We start from the raw sequence: 24,141 nt of genomic DNA, 5'->3' as shown, positions 1-24,141 counted from the left end.
TCAGATGTTAAGTCCCATAGTGCTCAGGGCCATTTGAACCATTTTTAAAATTTGTGTTGCCTTTAAAAAGGACACAAGCTGTTTCAATAATGTGGGTCGTCCCCTTCTCTTGTAGTAATTGTGTATTAATAATTATGTACATGATAACGAGTGGCGTCTTTCTGAAAATCATTCGAAACTGTCTCTTGCTTTTTCCTTGGCTGCTTTTTTTCTTGATATCTGCAGCTGTGTGTCGGTCTCGTCGCAACGTATTTGTCGTGTTTTTTCCCTGTCGTTATACCAGTGTTTCTTTTTTTTGCCGACTTTCAAAGCTGTTGTAGTCCTATTTACAAATTGAGCAACTCGAAATAGGGGTTTACCCTTTTTTTTAAAAAAGTAATCTCTCACTGAACACAATAATTCAAGGGGCAGGCCGTGTAGCACGTTTTGCTTTTTCCGTTTCAATTCACATGCTGGGCTTGCCCCGCTCGTCGTACTGCACTCGATTTGAAATGAAGTAGTACTGAATAAAAACTAAAAACTCAAAAAGCGAAATAAACCACAAACTAGGCGTCTAGTTAAGCAACGTGAAATGACAGCACCAGTAACACGCAAGAAACTCGCTGTTAGGTTTCACATACGGGCACGTTTTATTTACACCATCACCACAATCCGTGCAGTCAGTAGACAACCAAACAACACTACTGAGCTGTCAGGACTAAAAGTCGGTAGACCTACTCATGTAAGTCATACGATTATGACGGACCTGTGTCGATATACGATTTGGTGAATACGTTGAGAGTTACCTTTTTAAATAAAAGAGATAAGGAGGAGTATGTGAATGCGCACCTGTTTAATGTATTTCTGTGTTATCTCATTCTGAATGTATAGTCTTCTTATGAATGTAAACTAATGCTTACCAAGAAATTCCATTTATACGAATGAAATATTTGCGTATACTTACCTCAGTAAGAACTAAATGACTGCGAGAGTGAAAAGCAAATGTGACCGCAAAAATCTAAATTAAATATTCCCTGCCTGAACCACCACTGTCTGTTACAAACAGATCGACTCTGAACTTTAGAATAATTTAACTCAGTACTGTTAAATGACACTGTGAAATTGAAAACTCGTAGCTCCTGTATTTGGTTTACCTGTGTCACACTGGAAAACGCCACACAACTGCTCTCGTAGAAGAAAAAGAAGAAAAGCTAGCTCTCAGTTTCTGAGCTGCTAATAACTACAGAGATTCGCAGTGTTGCAATGCGACCTCTTAAATACATGCAATGCAAACAAACTTGGTTCTCATAAAATTTTTCACTCCCTGAAAAGCTTAATATTAGACTCCTAGATTTCATGGATCTGTCCTTGAGAAATGGGCAGGTTCCGGAAGATTGACAGAGTCTTACCTATATTTAAAATAGGAGATCGAAATTTCTGCGATAACTATAGACCTATATCCCTACTAAACTGTGGGTATATGGTAAAATGCACGCCAAGATACTTTCCAAAAGATTAAACGCTTTAACGCAAACTTACCTTATAGAGGAATAAATGGTTTTAGACCGGGAAGATCATGTATAGACCGTCTTTTCTCTATAGAGAATTTGATCTCCCAAAATATATAGCATTTGAGGAGTATGAAAATGCCTTCGACAAAGTGATCAGATCTAGGGTACGGGAAATTTTAGGAGATATAGCATTCCTCATCAATTATTAAGGTCACGTCAGAGTTTGTAAGCTGATATAATACCGAGGTATGCGATAGCGCAGTCATAATACAGGAATGAGAAGAATCGCAGAAGGAGGCGAACAAGGGTGTCTTTCGTATCACACACTATGTATCACGTATGTAAATGAAATTGCCAATAACTGGCAAACGAAAATGGAAGATTCCTATTCACTGAGTTGCACAGTATTTGCCTCACTATTTTTATAGATGACAAGGTTATGCTGGCAGATATGGAAGAGAACCTACAACGAGCTGTGTGGCCCTTACATGTAATGGCAAACAATATACTTTAATCATATCTACTAAAAAACTGAAAGTATGGCTTTCTCTGGAAATCAGTGTACTGGAGCGGAAATTATAATCTAGAATAACACATAGGAAGAAGTTCGTATTTTCAGCTACGTGGGCTGTGATATCTTGTATGTTTATGATAATGACTTTGAAGGAAAAAAAAACTACGAAGTTCCTTACACAATCCAGGTACGATTAAAAGAACACCCCTGAAGAAAACTAGGAAAAATACAGTACATAACTTCTTTAATATTATGACTGTACATTTACTGCTCTATAGATACAAAGATTGGACTTTAATGACCAAGCAATTACAGAGAATTGAAGCGGCAGAAATGCAACTTCTAAGACCTTAAGCAGAATATAAATTAGAAGATCATAAGAGAACATACAGATAACAGAGGAACTCCAAGTTCTGGGAATAGGCGAAAAGAACCAACAGGATAGAAATGAATGGCATGAGCGTCTACTACCTAAGGTTCAAAACCGGATACCAAAGAAACACTATGATTACAGAAACAATGATAGAAGAGGAGTAGGAAGGAGATGGTGCTATCAGCTTAAATTGCTAGGCTTCGGAACAAGTAATGATGTCCAGCCCCAAAATGTATATGATGATTAAGAACCGATAGGAAAGGAGAGGATGAGGTAAAATCAGTGTTAAAGAACCAAATGGAAAATGTTTCTTGGAAGGCTTCTGGGAAAGTGTGGCGCCTCTGTAAAGGAAACCGCAGGCAAGACGCTGACACGAATAATCATGGAATGTTACTCAATTGTTTTTGAGTCCTTATCAAGTATGGTAACAGACATCGAGCAAATTCATACACACTGCTAAGGCTGCAGCAGGAAAGTGTAAAACACAAATGCTCGGCCAACTTAAAGGTGAATCCCTGGAAGAAAGACGACGTGGCTCTTGTGAAATCCTGCTGAGCAAATGTACAAAAGCTGTATTTAAAGATGACTGTATCGCCATAATGTTCTCACCAATATATACAACCACATCACCATCTACGTTTCGCAAGTTACCTTACGGCGTGTGGGGGAGGGTATTTTGTGCACTACCGTCGCTTCACCAGCCCCCTCCCCACAACCTTTACTGTTCCAGTCGCGAATGGTTCGCTGGAAAACTACAGCTGGTAAGCCTCCATGCAGGCTCGCATCTCTTTCATTTTATCTTCGCGATGTTTTCGCGTAGGTGGACGCAATATATTTGTTGACCTTTCTTGGAACGTAAGCTCTCCCGGAACTTTAACAACAAACAAGACAGTGGCGCAGAACGTGCATTTCTTGCAGTGTGTGCGACTGGAGTTGCTTGATCATCTCCGTGACGCTTTCGTACTTACTAACTGTTCCTGTAACGAAATGTACGGATCTTCTTTTGATCTATCTATTTCGTCTATCAATCGTATCTAGTATTCACGAGCAATATTTAAGTATTGGTAGTACGAGGGTTTTGTAAGTTACCTCCTATGTTCATGGACTGCATTTCCTTAGGATTCTTCCGGTGAATCTGTCTGGCATTTATCCTTCCGGCAATTAGTTTCAGCGGTCGATTCACTATAAATGGCTTTTTACCCTTATTCGTAGGTACGTTCTGAAATCGTGTAATAGTACAATAATGGGTCTTTCTTTCTATTTATAAGCAGTACGTTAACATTTTTTGATGTTGACGGTGAATTTCCATTGCCTGCACCAAGCGTTGATCCTCTCCAGGTCTTCCTGCATTTCGCTACAATTTTCGAGCACCGCGTCTTCTCTGTATTCAACACCATCATCCGCCAAAATCCTCATGGAACTTTCGATGTTGTCTTCTGTGTCACTTATATAATAATGTATTGTAGAAAGCAGTGAACGTATGACTGTCCCGAACTAACTTTGACGTTGGCAGACTTCTCTCCATTGGGAACGGCGTGTTGCTAGAAACCCTTCAATCCAATCACATAATTGTTCTGATATCTCTTATCACTCTCTCACTTTTTTTTTGAGACATCTATCTTCTAACTAGTTTGTTGTGGCCTGCCACGAATTCATCTCCTGTCCCAACCTTTTAATCTCAGGTAGCAACTGTAACCCAAGTCCTCAATTATTTGCTCGATGTATTTCAACGTCTGTCTTCCTGTGCAGTTTTTAGTCTCTACAGCTCCCTCAAGTACCACGGAAGTTATTTCCTGATGTTTTTACAGATGTCCTATCGCCCTCTCCCTTCTTATTCGTAGTGTTTTCCACACTCACCTTTCCTCGGCGATTCTGCGGAGAACCTCCTCATTCCTTACCTTATCAGTCCACCTAATTTGCACCATTCTTCTGTAGCACCACATCGCAAAGTTTCCACGTCTCACTTCCATACAATGATGCGTTCCAAAGGCACATCTCAGAAATTTCTTCCTCAAATTAAGATGTATGTGATACTAGCAGAGTTTTCTTAGCCAGGAATGTCCTTTTTGTCGGTGCTGTTCTACTTTCTATGTCCTCCTTGCACCGTCCGTCATGGGTTACTTTGCCTGCTAGATAAGAGAACTCCTTAATTTAGTCTACTTCATGATCTCCAATTCTGGTGTTAAGTTTCTCGTTGATCTCGTTTCTGCTACTTCCCATTACTTTCTTTCTCAAATTCAGATGTCTGTTTGATACTAGTAGATTTCTCTTGGACAGGAATGTCCTTTTTCCCAGTGCTAAGTCTCTTGTCCTATTTCCTCCGTGCGCCATGGATTGTTTTGCTAGCTAGCCAGCGGTATTCCTTTACTTCGTTTACTTCATGATCTCCAATCCTGATGTCAAGTTTCTCGCTGTTTTCATTTCTGCTACTTCTCGTTACTTTCGTCTTTCTTCGATATACTCCCAGTCCATATTCTGTACTCATTAGATTGTTCATTCCATTCAGCAGATCCCGTAATTCTACTTCACTTTCACTAAGGTTAGCAATGCCATCAGCGAATCTTATCATTAACTCCTTTTACAGTGAATTTTAATTCCATTCGTGAAACTTTCTTTTATTTACGTTATTGTGTCTTCGATGTATAGTTTGAACAGGAGGGGAGAAGCAATAGATGCCTGTCTTATTGCCGTTTTAATCCAAGCACTTCGTTCTTGGTCTTCCACTTTTATTGTTCCCTCCTGGCTCTCGTACATGTCGTATATGTAATTCTTATTCGATTTCCGATCGCTCGTATTTTGTTCACTAGGTGTTCTAGGTACGGCCTTGCCGCAGTGGATACACCGGTTCCTGTGAGATCACCGAAGTTAAGCGCTGCCGGGCCGGGTCGGCACTTGGATGGGTGACCATTCAGGCCGCCATGCGGTGCACTCAGCCTCGTGATTGAGGAGCTACTCGACCGAATAGTAGCTGCTTCGTTCAAGAATACCATCAAAACGACCGGGAGAGCGGTGTGCTGACCCCACAACCCTCCTGTCCGCATCCTCCTCTGAGGATGACACGGCGGTCGCATGTGTCCCGGTAGGCCACTCGTGGCCTGAAGACGGAGTGCTTTGGGTGGTCTAGGTAGCAGTGCGGAACTCTATTGAGCGCCTTACGGAAGTCAAGCGACATGGAATGTACCTGGTCGCCGAAATCTGCCGCCTTCTGGATCTCATAGAGGAACAGAGCTAGCTGGGTTTTCACTTGATGTTTATGTATCTTGCGTGATAATAAGTGAGATTATCGCGCATACGGAGGCATCTAGACAGTACATTTCTCTCGCGCAGTACGCGATTGTAATAGGAAACAAAAGTGCTAGTATTGGTAGGATGTACCCTCAAGTAATACAGTCTATAGTGGCGAGGTACTGGGGGAATTAAAGCTGCGAGGGCGGGGTGTGAGCCGAGCTTGGGCAGCTCAGATGGTAGAGCACTTGCCCGTGAAAGGCAAAAAGGTCCCGAGTTCGAGTCTCGGTCCGGCACACAGTTTTCATCTGCCGGGAAGTTTCACTCTACAATGGTTTGCGAAATACACTGCTGGCCATTAAAATGAATGTGATTACATTTTCACACAATTTGGGTGCATAGATCCTGAGAAATCAGTACCCAGAACTACTACTGCCTTGATACGCATGGGCATTGAGTCGAACAGAGCTTGGATGGCGTGTACAGATAGAGCTGCCTGTGCAGCTTCAACACGATGCCACAGTTCATCGTATGTAGTGACTGGCGTATTGTGACGAGCTACTTGCTCGGCCACCATTGCCCAGACGTTTTCAGTTGGTGAGAGATCTGGAGAACGTGCTGGCCAGGGCAGCAGTCGAAAATTTTTCATATCCAGAAAGGCCCTTACAGGACCTGCAACATGCTGTCGTGCATTATCCTGCTGAAATGTAGTGTTTCGCCGGGGTCGAATGAAGGTTAGAGCCACGGGTCGTACACATCTGAAATGTAACGTTCACTGTTCAAAGTGCCGTCAATGCGAACAAGAGGTGACCGAGACGTGTAACCAATGGCACCCCATGCCATCACGCCGGGTGATACGCCAGTTTGGCGATGACGAATACATGCTGCCTATGTGCGTTCATCGCGATGTCGCCAGACACGGATGCGACTATCATGATGCTGTATACAGAACCTGGATTCATACGAAAAAATGACTTTTTCCATTCGTGCACCCATGTTCATCGTTGAGTACACCATCGCAGACGCTCCTGTCTGTGATGCAGTGTGAAGGGTAACCGCAGCCATAGTCTCCGAGCTGATAGTCCATGCTGCTGCAAACGTCGTCGAGCTGTTCGTGCAGGTGGCTGTTGTCTTGCAAACGTCCCCATCTGTTGACTTAGGGATCGAGACGTGGCTGCACGATCCGTTACAGCCATGCGGACAAGATGCCTGTCATCTCGACTGCTAGTGATACGACGCCGTTGGGATCCAGCACGTATTACCCTCCTGAACCCACCGATTCCATATTCTGCTAACAGTCATTGGATCTCGACCAACGCGAGCAGCAATGCGGCGATACGATAAACCGCAATCGCGATAGGCTACAATCCGACCTTCATCAAAGTCGGAAACGTGATGGTACGCATTTCTCCTCTTCACACGAGATATCACAACAACGTTTCACCAGGCAAAGCCGGTCAATTGCAGTTTGTGTATAAGAAATCGGTTGGAAACGTTCCTCATGTCAGCACGTTGTAGGTGTCGCCACCGGCGGTAACCTTGTGTGAATGCTCTGAAAAGCTAATCATTTGCATATCACAGCATCTTCTTCCTGTCTGTTAAATTTCGCGTCTCTAGCACGACATCTTCGTGGTATAGCAATTTTAATGGCCAGTAGTGTAAGTTGTATGTGATACTAGTAGAGTTCTCTTAGCCAGGAATGTCCTTTTTGCCAGCGCTGTTCTGCTTTCTTTGTCCTCCTTGCTCCGTCCGTCATGGGTTATTTTGATAGCTAGATAGCAGAATCCCTTAAATTAGGCTACTTCATGATCTCCAAATCTGACTTTAAGTTTCTGCTACGTCCCATTACTTTCTTTCTCAAATTCAGACGTATGTTTGATACTACTATACTTTTCTTGGGCAGTAATGTTCTTTTCGCTTGTCCTCCTTCGTCCGTCCACCATGCATTGTTTTACTAGCTAAGCAGCGAATTTCCTTAACTTCGTCTACTTGATAATGTTTCTCGCTGTTTTCATTTCTGCTACATCTCGTTACTTTTGTCTTTCTTCGATTAACCCCCGGTTCATATTCCATACTCATTAGACTGTTCATTCCATTCAGCAAATCCCGTGATTCTTCTTCACTTTCACTGAGGTTGGCAATGTCATCAGCGAATGTTATCATTAAATCCTTTCACCGTTAATTTTAATTTCACTCGTGATACTTTATTTTTGTCACCGTTTCTTCGTTGAACGGTAGGGGCGAATAATATATGCCTGTCTTATTCCTTTTTTAAACCAAATACTTCGTTCTTGGCCTTCCACTTTTATTGTTCGCTCTTGGCTCTCGTACATATTGTATATGTAATTCTTACTCGCTTTGCGTTCGCACGTATTTTGTTCACTAGATGGTCTAGGCAGCAGTGCTGAACTGTATTGAACGCCTTACGGAAGTCAAGCGATATGGAATCTATCTGGTCGTCGAAATCTGTCCTTGTGGATCTCATAGAGGAACAGAGCTAGCTGGGTTTTCACATGATGGTTTTGTATCTAGCGTGAAAATAAGTGAGATTATCGCGCATACAGAGGCATGTAGACAGTACATTTCCCTCGCGCAGTACGCGACTAGAATAGGAAACAAAAGTTCTAATTGATTGGCAACTCCATGGAACGCTGTGTGCACAACGACCATATATGTTAAATTGGCCGTAATCTTGATGTTTTATTGATAGCAGAATAGATTTTCGATCACATAGTGATCATCTTCAGTGCTGTACAAATTAAACTCAGACACTGGTATCACGTTATCAATATTATTGATAACTTGATACCAGTGTCTAATTTATACAGCACTGAAGATGATCACTATGTGATCGAAAATCGATTCTGCTATCAATAAAACGTCAATATTATGGCCAACGCTGACCTTCCTTTTAATTTAAAAGTGCTAATACTGGTAGGATGTACCCTCAAGTAATGCAGTCTATAGTGGCGAGGTACTGGGGGAATTTAAGCTCCGAGGGCGGTTTGTGAGTCGTGCTTGGGTAGCTCAGATGGTAGAGCACTTGCCCACGAAAGGTTAAGGTTCCGAGTTCGAGTCTCGGTCCGACACACAGTCTTAATCTGCCAGGATGTTTCACTCTACAGAGGTTTGCGAAGTATTTATGTTAATGCAGAATCTCTTGCACGTAGCTGATTGTACAAAATATTCCAGTGTAACTATTAACCGAGTGGAGCTTTCGGAAAATACGTGTATACTATTGAATGTGTCGATGTAAGGACGACGGAAGGCTTAGCAGTTGTCGGTACAGCAGGTGTTTGCCGGGTAACTGAAGAGTGGCTCACGTCACTGCGCGTTGCACGTCTCGCGCGGAAAAGGAAAGCAGGCCGCAGGGAGCGCCAGCACCAGCGCGAGGCGAGAGCCCGGGACCTTGGCTGTGGGCGTCGCGGCGTGGGCGCCAGCCGCCCGCCACACATGGGCATTGTGGACGCCGCGCCGCGCCGCGGGCGCCCAGCACACACACACACACACTCATACACCCACGCGTACCACAGCGCAAATGGCAGCACGCTGCGGGCCGGAGCGAAATTGGTACCCAGGATGTCTGGTGCCCAATGTAAGGTCCCGAGCGACTGGAAAAAAGCGCAAGTGACGTCTGTATACAGGGTGTTAAAAAAGGTACGGCCAAACGGTCAGGAAACATTCCTCACACACAAAGAAAGAAAATATGTTATGTGGACGTGTGTCCGGAAACGATTACTTTCCATGTTAGAGCTCATTTTATTGCTTCTCTTCAAATCACATTAATCATGGAATGGAAACACACAGCAACAGAACGTACCAGCGTGACTTCAAACACTTTGTTACAGGAAATGTTCAAAATGTCCTCCGTTAAGCGAGGATACATGCATCCACCCTCCGTCGCATGGAATCCCTGATGCGCTGATGCAGCCCTGGAGAATGGCGTATTGTATCACAGCCGTCCACAATACAAGCACGAAGAGTCTCTACATTTGGTACTGGTGTTGCGTAAACAAGAGCTTTCAAATGCCCCCATAAATGAAAGTCAAGGGGGTTGAGGTCAGGAGAGCGTGGAGGCCATGGAATTGGTCCGCCTCTACCAATCCATCGGTCACCGAATCTGTTGTTGAGAAGCGTACGAACACTTTGACTGAAATGTGCAGGAACTCCGTCGTGCATGAACCACATGTTGTGTCGCACTTGTAAAGGCACATTTTCTAGCAGCACATGTAGAGTATCCAGTATGAAATCACGATAACGTGCTCCATTGAGCGTAGGTGGAAGAACATGGGGTCCAATCAAGAGATCACCAACAGTGCCTGCCCAAACGTTCACAGAATATCTGTGTTGATGACGTGATTGCACAATTGCGTGCGGATTATCGTCAGCCCACACATGTTGATTGCGAAAATTTACAATTTGATCACGTTGGAATGAAGTCTCATCTGTAAAGAGAACATTTGCACTGAAATGAGGATTGACACATTGCTGGATGCACCATTCGTAGAAGTGTACCCGTGGAGGCCAATCAGCTGCTGATAGTGCCTGCACACGATGTACATGGTACGGAAACAACTGGTTCTGCCGTAGCACTCTCCATACAGTGACGTGGTCAACATTACCTTGTACAGCAGCAACTTCTCTGGTGATGACATTAGGGTTATCGTCAACTGCACGAAGAATTGCCTCGTCCATTGCAGGTGTCCTCGTCGTTCTAGGTCTTCCCCAGTCGCGAGTCATAGGCTGGAGTATTCCGTGCTCCCTAAGACGCCAATCAATTGCTTCGAACGTCTTACTGTCGGGACACCTTCGTTCTGGAAATCTGTCTCGATACAAACGTACCGTGCCACGGCTATTGCTCCGTGCTAATCCATACATCAAATGGGCATCTTCCAACTCCGCATTTGTAAACATTACACTGTCTGCAAAACCACGTTCGTGATGGACACTAACTTGTTGATGCTACGTACTGATGTGCTTGATGCTAGTACTGCAGAGCAAATGAGTCGCATGTCAACACAAGCACCGAAGTCAACATTACCCTCCTTCAAATGGGCCAACTGGCGGTGAATCGAAGAAGTACAGTACATACTGACGAAACTAAAATGAGCTCTAACATGGAAATTAAGCGTTTCCGGACATATGTCCACATAACATCTTTTCTTTATTTGTGTGTAAGGAATGTTTTTCGTGCAAGTTTGGCCCTACCTTTTTGTAACACCCTGTATAAGAAGGGTAGAAGGACGGATCCTCAAAATTACAGACCAATATTCTTAACATCGGTTTTTTGCAGGATTCTCGAACGTATTCTCTGTTCAAATATAATAAATTTCCTTGAGGCAAAGAAGTCGCTGTCCATGCATCAGCACGGCTTTAGAAAGCATCGCTCCTGCGAAACGCAACTCTTCCTTTTTTCACATGATATCTTGCGAACCGTGCGAAGGGTGTCAGACGGATGCCATATTTCTTGACTTCCGAAAAGCGTTTGACTCGGCGCTCCATTGCAGACTCCTAACTAAGGTACGAGCATATGGGATTGGTTCCCAAGTATGTGAGTGGCTCGAAGACTTCTTAAGTAATAGAACCCAGTACGTTGACCTAAATTGTGAGTGTTCATCGGAGGTGAGGGTATCATCTGGAGTGCCCCAGGTTCAAAATGGTTCAAATGTCTCTGAGCACTAAGGGACTTAACTTCTGAGGTCATCAGTCCCCCTGAACTTAGAACTACTTAAACCTAACTAACCTAAGGACATCACACACATCCATGCCCGAGGCAGGATTCGAACCTGCGACTGTAGCGGTCGTGCGGTTCCAGACTGTAGCGCCTAGAACCGCTCGGCCACCTGGGCCGACGGAGTGCTCCAGGGATGTGTGGTAGGTCCGCTGTTGTTTTCTATCTACATCAATCATCTTTTGGATAGGGTGGATAGCAATGTGCGGCTGTTTGCTGATGATGCTGTACGGGAAGATGTCGTCGTTGGGTGACTGTAGGAGGATACAAGATGACTTGGACAGGATTTGTGATTGGTGTAAAGAATGGCAGCTAACTCTAAGTATAGATAAATGTAAATTAATGCAGATGAATAGGAAAAAGAATCCCGTAATGTTTGAATCCGCCATTAGTATCTTAGCGCTTGACACAGTCACGTCGATTAAATATTTGGGCGTAACATTGCAGAGCGATATGGCAGTTGTGGGGAAGGCGGATAGTCGTCTTCGGTTCATTGGTGGAATTTTGGGAAGATGTGGTTCATCTGTAAAGAAGACCGCTTGTAAAACACTACTAAGACCTATTCTTGAGTACTGCCCGAGCGTTTGGGATCCCTATGAGGTCGGATTGAGGGAAGACATAAAAGCAATTCAGAGGCTGGCTGCTAGATTTGCTAGTGGTAGGTTTGCTCATCACGCGAGTGTTATGGAAATGCTTCAGGAACTCGGGTGGGAGTCTCTGGAGGAAAGGAGGCGTTCTTTTCGTGAATCGCTACTGAGGAAATTTAGAGAACCAGCATTTGAGGCTGACTGCAGTACAATTTTACTGCCGCGAAATTATTTTTCGCGGAAAGATCACAAAGATAAGATAAGAGAGACTCCGGCTCGTAGAGAGGCATATAGGAAGTCATTTTTCCCTCTTTCTGTTTGGGAGTGGAACAGGAAGAGAATATGCTAGTCGTGGTACGAGGTACCCTCCGCCACGCACCGTATGGTGGATTGCGGAGTATGTGTGTAGATGTAGATTTAGAAGTGGGCTGCTTAGGTTTTTATGTTGGTAACGTCACGTAGAGCTCTGTATGAAAATCACTGGCTGTGCTGTGTGTGGCTGGTTTGCATTGTTGGAATATTTGCTATTGTAGTGTTCGGCAGTTGGATGTGAACATCATGTAGCGTTGCGCAGTTGGAGTTTGGTCGCCAGCAGTGGTGGATGTGGGGAGAGAGATGGCGGAGTTTTGAGAGCAGACGATCTGGACGTGTGTCCATCCGAAAGAGTAAATTTTTTGATACTGGATATCATGGACTGATATATACACTCCTGGAAATGGAAAAAAGAACACATTGACACCGGTGTGTCAGACCCACCATACTTGCTCCGGACACTGCGAGAGGGCTGTACAAGCAATGATCACACGCACGGCACAGCGGACACACCAGGAACCGCGGTGTTGGCCGTCGAATGGCGCTAGCTGCGCAGCATTTGTGCACCGCCGCCGTCAGTGTCAGCCAGTTTGCCGTGGCATACGGAGCTCCATCGCAGTCTTTAACACTGGTAGCATGCCGTGACAGCGTGGACGTGAACCGTATGTGCAGTTGACGGACTTTGAGCGAGGGCGTATAGTGGGCATGCGGGAGGCCGGGAGGACGTACCGCCGAATTGCTCAACACGTGGGGCGTGAGGTCTCCACAGTACATCGATGTTGTCGCCAGTGGTCGGCGGAAGGTGCACGTGCCCGTCGACCTGGGACCGGACCGCAGCGACGCACGGATGCACGCCAAGACCATAGGATCCTACGCAATGTCGTAGGGGACCGCACCGCCACTTCCCAGCAAATTAGGGACACTGTTAGTCCTGGGGTATCGGCGAGGACCATTCGCAACCGTCTCCATGAAGCTGGGCTACGGTCCCGCACACCGTTAGGCCGTCTTCCGCTCACGCCCCAACATCGTGCAGCCCGCCTCCAGTGGTGTCGCGACAGGCGTGAATGGAGGGACGAATGGAGACGTGTCGTCTTCAGCGATGAGAGTCGCTTCTGCCTTGGTGCCAATGATGGTCGTATGCGTGTTTGGCGCCGTGCGGGTGAGCGCCAAAATCAGGACTGCATACGACCGAGGCACACAGGGCCAACACCCGGCATCATGGTGTGGGGAGCGATCTCCTACACTGGCCGTACACCTCTGGTGATCGTCGAGGGGACACTGAATAGTGCACGGTACATCCAAACCGTCATCGAACCCATCGTTCTACCATTCCTAGACCGGCAAGAGAACTTGCTGTTCCAACAGGACAATGCACGTCCGCATGTATCCCGTGCCACGCAACGTGCTCTAGAAGGTGTAAGTCAACTACCCTGGCCAGCAAGATCTCCGGATCTGTCCCCCATTGAGCATGTTTGGGACTGGATGAAGCGTCGTCTCACGCGGTCTGCACGTGCAGCACGAACGCTGGTCCAACTGAGGCGCCAGGTGGAAATGGCATGGCAAGCCGTTCCACAGGACTACATCCAGAATCTCTACGATCGTCTCCATGGGAGAATAGCAGCCTGCATTGCTGCGAAAGGTGGATATACACTGTACTAGTGCCGACATTGTGCATGCTCTGTTGCCTGTGTCTATGTGCCTGTGGTTCTGTCAGTGTGATCATGTGATGTATCTGACCCCAGGAATGTGTCAATAAAGTTTCCCCTTCCTGGGACAATGAATTCACGGTGTTCTTATTTCATTTTCCAGGAGTGTATATGATGACTTTTGAACATTATTGAGATAAATACATTGTTTCTTCTCTATCAACTAACTATGCCTATCAGTAGTTAGTGCCTTCAGTAGTTAGAATCTTTTGTTTAGCTGGTAGTATTGGCGCTCGCTGTATTGCAGTAGTTCATGTAACGAAGATTTTTGTGAGGTAAGTGATTCATGAACGGTATAGGTTATTGTTAGTCAGGGCCATTCTTTTGTAGGGATTTTTGAAAGTCAGATTGCCATGCACCAAAAATATTGTGTGTCAGTTCAGTGTTGATCAGAATAAGTAAAGAGAGTAATGTCTGACTATGTTCAGTTTTGCTCAGCTGTTTGAAAATCCGATAACGTAAGAGGTTTATCAGAACACTAAATCATAAATTTTTCTAAGGGGATGTTTCAAGGGGGCAGGAGGATTCACATTAAGTTCGGGGAAGAGATAGGGATCGACAGAGTTTCTTAGAAAATGTTACTCAAAACAAGTTTAAAAAAAATCGGCTCCTCAAATAACCACGCTAGTCGTTTTGGAACGGTGTGGAAGATGTACAACTGGCGGTCACGTGACCTATCACAGATACGACTGATGCCAGACAATTTATGTTACGGTCTGAACTTGTCGTGGATATCATATCCTGTACACCATTTCAACAAAAATATCAGGACACTTAGTAATGAACTTTAGTATGGGGTATTTCCACCCTTCGCCTTTTTCATGGCTTATACTCCGCTGCGGACTCTTTCTGTGAGCTATTTCTACATCTACATCTACATTTATACTCCGCAAGCCACCCCAATGGTGTGTGTGGCGCAGGGCACTTTACGTGCCACTGTCATTGCCTCCCTTTCCTGTTCCAGTCGCGTATGGTTCGCGGGAAGAACGACTGCCGGAAAGCCTCCGTGCGCGCTCGAATCTCTCTAATTTTACATTCGTGATCTCCTCGGGAGGTATAAGTAGAGGGAAGCAATATATTCGATATCTCATCCAGAAACGCACCCTCTCGAAACCTCGCGAGCAAGCTACACCACGATGCAGAGCGCTTCTCTTGCAGAGTCTTCCACTTGAGTTTGCTAAACATCTCCGTAACGCTATCACGCTAACCCTGTGACGAAACGCGCCGCTCTTCTTTGGGTCTTCTGTATCTCCTCCGTCAAACCGACATGGAAGCCACCTCCTTTGTTAATGGACTACATTTTCTAAGGACTCTCCCAATGAATCTCAACCTGGTACCCGCCTTACCAACAATTAATTTTATATGATAATTCCACTTCAAATCGTTCCGCAAGCATACTCCCAGATATTTTACAGAAGTAACTGCTACCAGTGTTTGTTCCGCTATCATATAATCATACAATGAAGGATCCTTCTTTCTATGTATTCGCAATACATTACATTTGTCTATGTTAAGCGTCAGTTGCCACTCCCTGCACCAAGTGCCTATCCGCTGCAGATCTTCCTGCATTTCGCTACAATTTTCTAGTGCTGCAACTTCTTTGTATTCTTCCTCAAGAGCCGAAAACAGAGAAGGTAATGATGCTGGACGTTGATGCCCGGAGTGCAGTTGACGTCCCAACTCAGCTCAAAGGTGTTCATGGGATCCGGCATGGATTCTGGTTCAAATGGATCTGAGCACTATGGGACTGAACATCTGAGGTCGTTAGTCCCCTAGACTTAGACCTACTTAAACCTAACTAACCTAAGGACAGCAAACACATCCACGCCTGAAACAGGATCCTAACCTGCGACATTAGCAGCAGCGCGGTTCCGGACTGAAGCGCCTAGAACCGCTCACGGGTTCTTGGTAGGCCAGTCTGTTTCAGAAATGAGACTTCCTGGCAGATTAAAACTGTGTGCCGGACCGAGACTCGAACTCCGGACCTTTGCCTTTCGCCGGCAAGTGCTCTACCGACTGAGCTACCCATGCACGACCCACGACCGCTTTCACTCCTGGGAGAAAGGATACTGTGGAGACACGGCTTAACCACAGCCTGGGGGATGTTTCCAGATTAAGATCTTCACTTTGCAGCGGAAGTGTTAGTGTTCGTAAACTGTTGTCTTGCATTGTCTCTTTCGCGCAATAAGGGCATCACACCTTAACTAGAAAAAACACACTCATACCGTAACGCCACCTGTTCCGTGCTTCATTACTCGCACTACACAGGACGTCAAATAGCGTTCTTCAGGCGTTCATCAAATCTAAGCCCTTTCACCGGACTCCCAAAGGTTATAGCGTGATTCACTAGTTCAGATTACTCGTTTCCAGTCAGTCTAGTGGCGTCGCTGTTTACACCACCTCATGGTTGGTTGGTTGGAAGATTGGTTGATTTAGGAGAGAGGACGCAACAGCAAGATCATCGGTCCTTTCAAAGGAAACAACCCGGCCCGCCTCATGGGTCACTTTGTGTTGACTACAGAAATTTGTGGTTTACGAAGAGCTGTCCGACCGTTGCGCCCCGTCCTTCTTAACTCCCTGCGCTCAGACACCGTGCAAGCTACACTGCTGGCACCAGTATGGAACTTAAGAGTGATTCCTTGCGCTGAATTCAGGCGATTTTTTACAACAATCATCTGCAGTACAGCGGCCTTGTTCGTCAGTACGTGAGATCCGCCTGGTCTCGTTCTAATTGTGGTTGTTCCCTCGCGTTTCCACTTCACACTCACATCACCAACAGTCGACTCAGAAGACGCCCAATGACTAGTCCACGTTCGACTTTATGAGCTCGTCTAATAGATCCCCTCTGCTTCACCGCTTTTGTATCAACAACAAAGTATGTCCCGCCTCCTTTTATAGTGACGTGTATGCCTCTCGTGACATGTACTGGTGAATTCCACACTATATAAACGTTTCCGGACACTTTCGATAACGGTCTTTGCATTTCGTACGCGTTTCTGTAACATGTGCCTCAACTTTCGGTATTTTCGTCAGCGCCAGGCCTTGCTGCAGTAGTAACACTGGTTCTCGTGAGATCACCGAAGTTACGAACAGTCGGGCTTGGCTGGCAAGTGGATCGGTGACCGTTGGGGGTCTTTCGACTGGCAAACGAATAGAACTCAGCCCTCGTGAGGGCAATTGAGGAGCTACTTCACCGAGAAGTAGTGGCTCCGGTCGCAAAACCTGACAACGCCCGAGGGTGCAGTGTGCTGACCACATGACCCTCCATATCCAGATCAAATGAAGCCTATCGGCTGAGGGTGACATGGCGGTCGATCGTTACCGTTGGGCTTCCAAGGCATGTTCGGACGTAGAGAGGAGTCAGCGCCACCTCAGTCCGGAAAATAATGTTCCTGTAATACTTCAGTTTGTTAATGAGCCTGCACTGGCTCAAAAGATAGTTACTGTTATGAATCATATTTAATTATAAAAGCGATCGGCTGCGTGTCATAACTACATAAAACGCTGTTACTCCTTATATCAAAATATTGTTTAAGATACTGTAGAAGCTGCAGAATCATGGTGCTAAAGGCTTGCAGAACCCTGTATGCATCACAGATTCTAATGTGAAGAATACGTTGCAATAACACTATTGTGAAAATTTGGAGAACTGGCATTTGAAACTGAATGCAGAACGATTCTGTTGCCTAAAATCTGCATTGCGGGTAAGGACAACGAAGATAAGATACGAGAAATTAAGGCTCATATAGAGGCATACGGACCGTCGTTTTTCTTCTTTCTGTCTGCGAGTGGTATAGAAAAGCTGTACCTTCCTTCAGATGGATTGCGAAGTGTCGACTTAGTTAGAATGGGTGGAAAATACAAAAACTAGTCCGTAAAATGTAAGAGGCTATAAAAAATTTCCGTTTGTCTGTTGCGTATTGCAGCGTAGCACGACTCCGATGCGGGTATATAAGCACCAACATGTCGGCTAGGCATTAATGTGGCATTCATGTTTTTTCCTAGGTGCGTGCGGTAAAAGTAGCCAAACAGGACCAACGTGCTGTTATTGTTATCTGGCTGCCGAAGGCCGGTGTGGCCGAGCGGCTCTAGGCGCTTCAGGCTGGAACCGCGCGACTACTACGGTCGCAGGTTCGAATCCTGCCTCGGGCATGGATGTGTGTCACGTTCTTAGGTTAGTTATGTTTAAGTAGTATTAAGTTCTAGGGGACTGGTGAGCTCAGATGTTAAGTCCCATAGTGCTCCGAGCCATTTAGCTGCCGAAAGACAGAGATCCGTAGACATCATTCGGAGAATAAAGAATGTCTGTGGGACAGCATGTCTGTCGAAAATCAGCATTGTGAAATTGTGCGCCAAGTTGCATGCTGGTAGCGATTCAACATAAGATGCTGGTCGATTTGCGAGATTAGCCTAATCTAACTCTAGTGGAAGACACACTATCACACGCCCTTTAGTCCTGATCTCCTCCTATGCGTTTATCACGCCTTCGGTCCCTTAAAAAAGACCTTGCAGTGTCGATTATTGCTGTCGGAGGGGAATTTGCAGCAAGCAGTTACGGACTTCCACACGTACAGTGCGTTACCAAACGGGTATCTCCAATATGGTGCGTCTGTCGGATGACTGATTCAGTGGTCACTACGATTTTGTCTCATTCGCATACCGATTCTGGACTGTGCAACCGTCGAATGGAAACTCTTTCTCGTCCCCATGTTGCATGGACCTTTTATTTATTTATTTAAATTACACTAATTCCGTAGGACCAAATTGAGGAGCAAGTCTCCATGGTAATGGAATGTGTCATTATATGAAACTACAACAGAAAAGTAATAACAGATAAAATGTTTATGAAACCCAAACAGACGTGAAGGTATAAGTTTATATAAACGCAGTATACAATGGAATACAGGAATGAGGTTAATTTTCCAAGGAAGTCTCCGACAGAACAGAAGGAGTGACCCTCGAGGAAACTCTTCAGTTTAGATTTGAAAGCACGTGGGTCACTGGTAAGATTTTTTAATTGTTGTGGTAGCTTACTGAAAATGGATGGAGCAGAATGCTGCTCGCCTTTCTGCATAGGAGTCAAGGAAGTGCGATCCATATGAAGATTGGATTTCTGCCTAGTGTTAACTAAGTAAAGTGTGATAACTTTTGGGAATAAGCTGGTACTTTTAATAAGAAACAACGGTAAAGAATACGTATATCCGGAGTACAATGTCGGAATACCCAGACTAATGAACAGGGGCCGATAAGAGGTTCGCAAACTTACACCTTTTACTGCCCGAACCGCCCGTTTCTGAGCCGAAAGTACGCTTTGAGGACGGGAAGAGTTACCCCAAAACACAATATCGTACGTCATAAGCGAATAAAAATTAGCAAAGTAGACTACTTTCCGTGTCATACTATCACTTACTTCAGGTACTGTTCTAATAGCAGAAATAGCAGCATTAAGACTTTAAACATGATGCTGAACATTGTATTTCCGTATAGGCAATCGAAATTACATTATGTGCTGCGGATGTCGATCCTGTAAACTAGGTTGCCTGTTTTAAGCCGCAACAAACTTTTTTCGGGCCAGTTTTATGAGTCTGCCCACCCTGAACAATAAACGTTAAATATAATTCTTCAGGTCTGGTGAAGAACGTCAGGTCCACTTAACAATAAATCAGTTACCACTTTGAAAGAGCATACGTTTTCGCTTTGGAGCGCTGTAGATGGTGTGACTCTGGTATCAGGTGGCCATTGACCCACCACTGCTGATGGAGGTCATCAGTCCCCTAGAACTTAGAACTACTTAAACCTAACTAACCTAAGGACATCACACACATCGATGCCCGAGGCAGGATTCGAACCTGCGACCGTAGCGGTCTCGCGGGTCCAGACGGCAGCGCCTGGAACCGCACGTCTTATGCTCATTACTTAGAATCTGTTCGCATTTAAAGACGGTGGGTGCGCATTACGCCATCGAATCTTACGATCTACGTCATTGTGCATTTCCACCGACGATGCTTTCCAGCAGTCAACTGCGTCATCCGCAAACTTAGGTACTGGCGCTGTATGTGCTTGTACATTGAGAATATTAGCTGTCTTACTGCCCTTCTTTAGGCAGCTTTCATTTCTACTTATCAACCATCTTCCAGTATAACGTACAGAGTTTTATTAGCCAATAAGTCTTAAACTATACATTTACTACGATACTTCCTAAGATAGTATCACGGATACCTGTAGTCAGAGCGACGCATCACTGAGCAGTCTGCGAAGAACTACGAGAACACATATGTGTGCAAAGAAAGCTATCTTACTCGCGCAAGTACTGTTTTATGAACCCGCGCGTAAATTCTTTTCATGTAAGCAAGTTGTCTCACGATATACAGTGTCTTTTCATCGTCACTCACGCAACATGCTGTTAGTAGTCTCCACAAGCCTGTGATCGTTCCCAGCAACATTCATTGTATAGACCCAGTGTAAGCTGTTAGCCCAACCTGATACGGATCCCATATACTTGAAGAAATATACCGAGTGAGGTGGCGCAGTGGTTAGCACACTGGACTCCCATTCGGGAGGACGACGGTTCAATCCCGTCTCCAGCCATCCTGATTTAGGTTTTCCGTGATTTCCCTAAATCGTTTCAGGCAAATGCCGGGATGGTTCCTTTGAAAGGGCACGGCCGATTTCCTTCCCCATCCTTCCCTAACCCGAGCTTGAACTCCGTCTCTAATGACCTCGTTGTCGACGGGACGTTAAAAAACACTAACCTAACTTGAAGAAATATCCAAGTATGAGCCCCACGTTTTGCAAGGAATCTGCTTTCTAGAACTAATCAATTCTGTAGTTACGAGCTACAACAATTTATGCGATTCGCTGATCACACGACTGACATTTCTCTGCACTGAAAGCCAATCTCCAGCTTTTAAACCGGGCTGATAATCAGCCCACGTTTCGCTGGCTGTTGGTATAATTTTCTCATACGTAAGTGCATTATGTGCAGTAACTAAGACGTTGCAATTAATACAATCTGATAAAAAGTGAATAGTAATAGCAGCTTTCGACTTCCCTAGAGTTTTACACCAGTGACTGCAGATTAGTCGGTAGAGATTGTGATGCGTCCTACCTGTCAGTGTCAAACATAGATTTATCTCATACAGGAAAGCACGAGCTTTAGATGTATCGGTATGTTTCTGGATCGAGAGCTTTTCCAAAATCTCGAATCACCGAAACATGTCGCTTGCTGCTGTCCACAGCACTAAGAATATCGAGTGTGAAGAATTTGAACAGAGAGAGATGAGGGATGGGCGCGAATAAACGTGCCCTCAGGAGGAGGTGGCGTGTGGAGGTGTCTGATCGGCAGACGTCTTATCAATCCCTGCTATTGACGAAATATGAATGCTACGAAGTAATCCGGCTCCCATAACGGCAGCACATAACATAAAAAGTTACTGCGGGTGGTTTTCCCCGCATGAGTGGGCGTTGCTGCCCCGCCAGTATTGTGCGTGCGTGCGTGTGTGTGTGTGTGTGTGTGTGTGTGTGTGTGTGTGTGTGTGTGTGCTGCCATGGCGCCATCTTAGAGGCCGAAAATTTTTCATGGCCGCCGAATAAGTAAAATTTATACTAATAAAGATGTAGAATTGGCAGTGGAATGCAGAATGTAGAATTGGCGCCGGCCAGGGTGGCCGAGCGGTTCTAGGCGCTACAGTCTGGAACCGTGCGACCGCTACGGACGCAGGTTCGATTCCTGCCTCGGGCATGGATGTGTGTGATGTCTTTAGCTTAGTTAGGTTTAAGTGGTTCTAAGTTATAGGGGACTGGTGACCTCAGAAGTTAAGTCCCATAGTGCTCAGAGCCATTTGAACAATTTTTGTAGAATTGGCAGAGCATGAATGACTGGACCGTGTATAGGGGAGAGTGTTTTTTTATCTTTGTTTAAGTCTAATCACTGATTTTAGAACCACACGAAGGAATGCCCACTAATACCGTCATAGGCAGATTCTGCCATTTTGTATAGTTTGTGTTGTTGTTGGACTTGAGTTTGTGTTTTGCGAAGCATTTGTTAATAAGGAGTAATCAAAAATTTTCCATTTGACGTCGTTGCTGCAGCGTATATGCAACTCAGCGCGGCTTCGACGTGGATAAATACTCGCCGACGTGTTGGCAGGCTTTTTGATCGTGCTTATATTGGGAATATATTGTAAATTCTTCAAGTACAGAATTTCATCGTGAGTAAAATTCTATCTATTTTTAGGACTATTTAGATTACATTCGGACAGTTAAGCCGTACATCGTCGTTAGCGTACCACCTTGTACCTTGAAACAAAAGATTTTTTACCATGGAAAATTTGATGCTTGCAAATAAACTAATTTTCTTTATTGCCTCAACAATTTAATTGTCTCGAAAATGGAAATTTGTATTAGTTTGCAATAACTTCTACTTCAGAATGTATTTAACTCGTTCCAGGTTTTTAGTAAGACTTCTGCTTAATCTGATTTCACTTACTGGAAGTTGGCGTGTATTAAAGTAATAATGTAGCAGACAGACTTTTAAATATAGTATTCACAAGTTTTTCTTGATTGCAATGTCTTTATATTTCAGTCGAGTATCGGTTTATAGGTACATGGCCATGTTATACTTTAGACCATGTTTTCACGTTTGTAAAAACATTAATTTTCTGGAGTATATTTGTTATTTCAGAAAAAGACTGCATGACATAAAAGTGAATGCCATAATTTCAAAATCTAACAACAAGATTAGCTAGAAATGAAAGTGTGAACAGCGTAAGGAGTTACAAGATACTGACGATGAAATTTATGAATTCACTTGTTACATTTAAAAATTTGTAGCTTCAAAACGCCTTAAGCGACTTTACAGAAATAAATCTCCACCTGTTACGCTGGCTGTGCGATAATTCTCACACTTGTCGGCTCTTGCTATCTTCGTGACTGTGTGGATGACGTTTTTCCCGAAAGTCTGATGGCATATCGCCAATCTCATACATTCTACACACCAGCGTAAATAGTCCGTAGATGCAATATAATTATAAGACGATGAGCCTTGAATATAACTTTCCTATTTCTTAATAAGTTTTACAATAGTGTTATATAGCCCACATGATTATAGACATCTATTTCAGCAAGTGCAAGAATATGATTCGGTCGAGTAATTTTTGAAATCTCCCGTAATAGTTTTGTCCATCATATATATTTATGTATTAACAATATTAAAAATATATGACTTATATCCCTCAGAATAGTCATTGGAGTACTGTGTAAAAATTTCGGGTAAACAGGTCAAGAAGTTTTTGATATTTTTGGTAATTACCTTTTCCCTTTACTTATTTATTACACATATTAAAAATAAGTATATAAAAACACTTCGATAGCAATATTGTGTCGAAATTTCGAAGCAATCGGTAAAGTACTTTCGGAGATTTAAGATATTGAACCAATGAACATTTCTTTTTATATGTATTTCGCCAGTAAGTATTATACATATATTTATACACAGAGTGTAACAGGAAAAAATATAGATTTCCATTGATGAGTGAGGACGGTGTACTGAACATTACATCACTATTTACGTGTTAGGTGTTAGAAGTCTTATATTTTTAAGTCAGTTAGTACCTCCAAGTGTGTGTGCAAGAGCAAGCTATTAATGCTTATTGTTTCCTGAGAAACAGGTGAAGTGTTGAAGCGTGGACACAAAACGATCGGTCTATACTGATCGGTGTTGTCCACCTGGTGGTGCAGTTAAACCAAGCAGAAAACATCAGGTCGTAAACTTTGTCACGTGTATATGGGAAGACTCTTTGACACAGAGAAAAAAACTAACAGACTCATGGGTATACTTATTACAGTATTTCAATAGTGGTACAAGTCCATTGCCTCCACTTTTCTGTCTATAATGCTTCTGAAATTAATGATCCATACAAACAGAAAGAATGGTTCATCTCTAACAAGAAGCCATATGCTTGAATATTTCTGGTGTCTCAACTGCAGATTTTTCAGCGCTCATTTAACTTTAGGACTCTGAAATAAGCCCGTCATATAAAACTGTCTGCACCCCTCACCTGTTGCATCTTTTATTACACATAACACTGTATTTGTATAAAACCAAACGCGAGTGCAATGTTGAGTCAGTATTTCAAAGCAATCTGTGAAGAATTTTTGGAAATCTACAATTTTGAACAAAGGTACATTTACATTTTTTGTTAG

The sequence above is a fragment of the Schistocerca gregaria genome, chromosome 1 (genome assembly GCF_023897955.1).
Source record: "Schistocerca gregaria isolate iqSchGreg1 chromosome 1, iqSchGreg1.2, whole genome shotgun sequence".
In the NCBI taxonomy this organism is placed as follows: Eukaryota; Metazoa; Arthropoda; class Insecta; order Orthoptera; family Acrididae; genus Schistocerca; species Schistocerca gregaria.
This window is presented reverse-complemented; position numbering follows the sequence as displayed.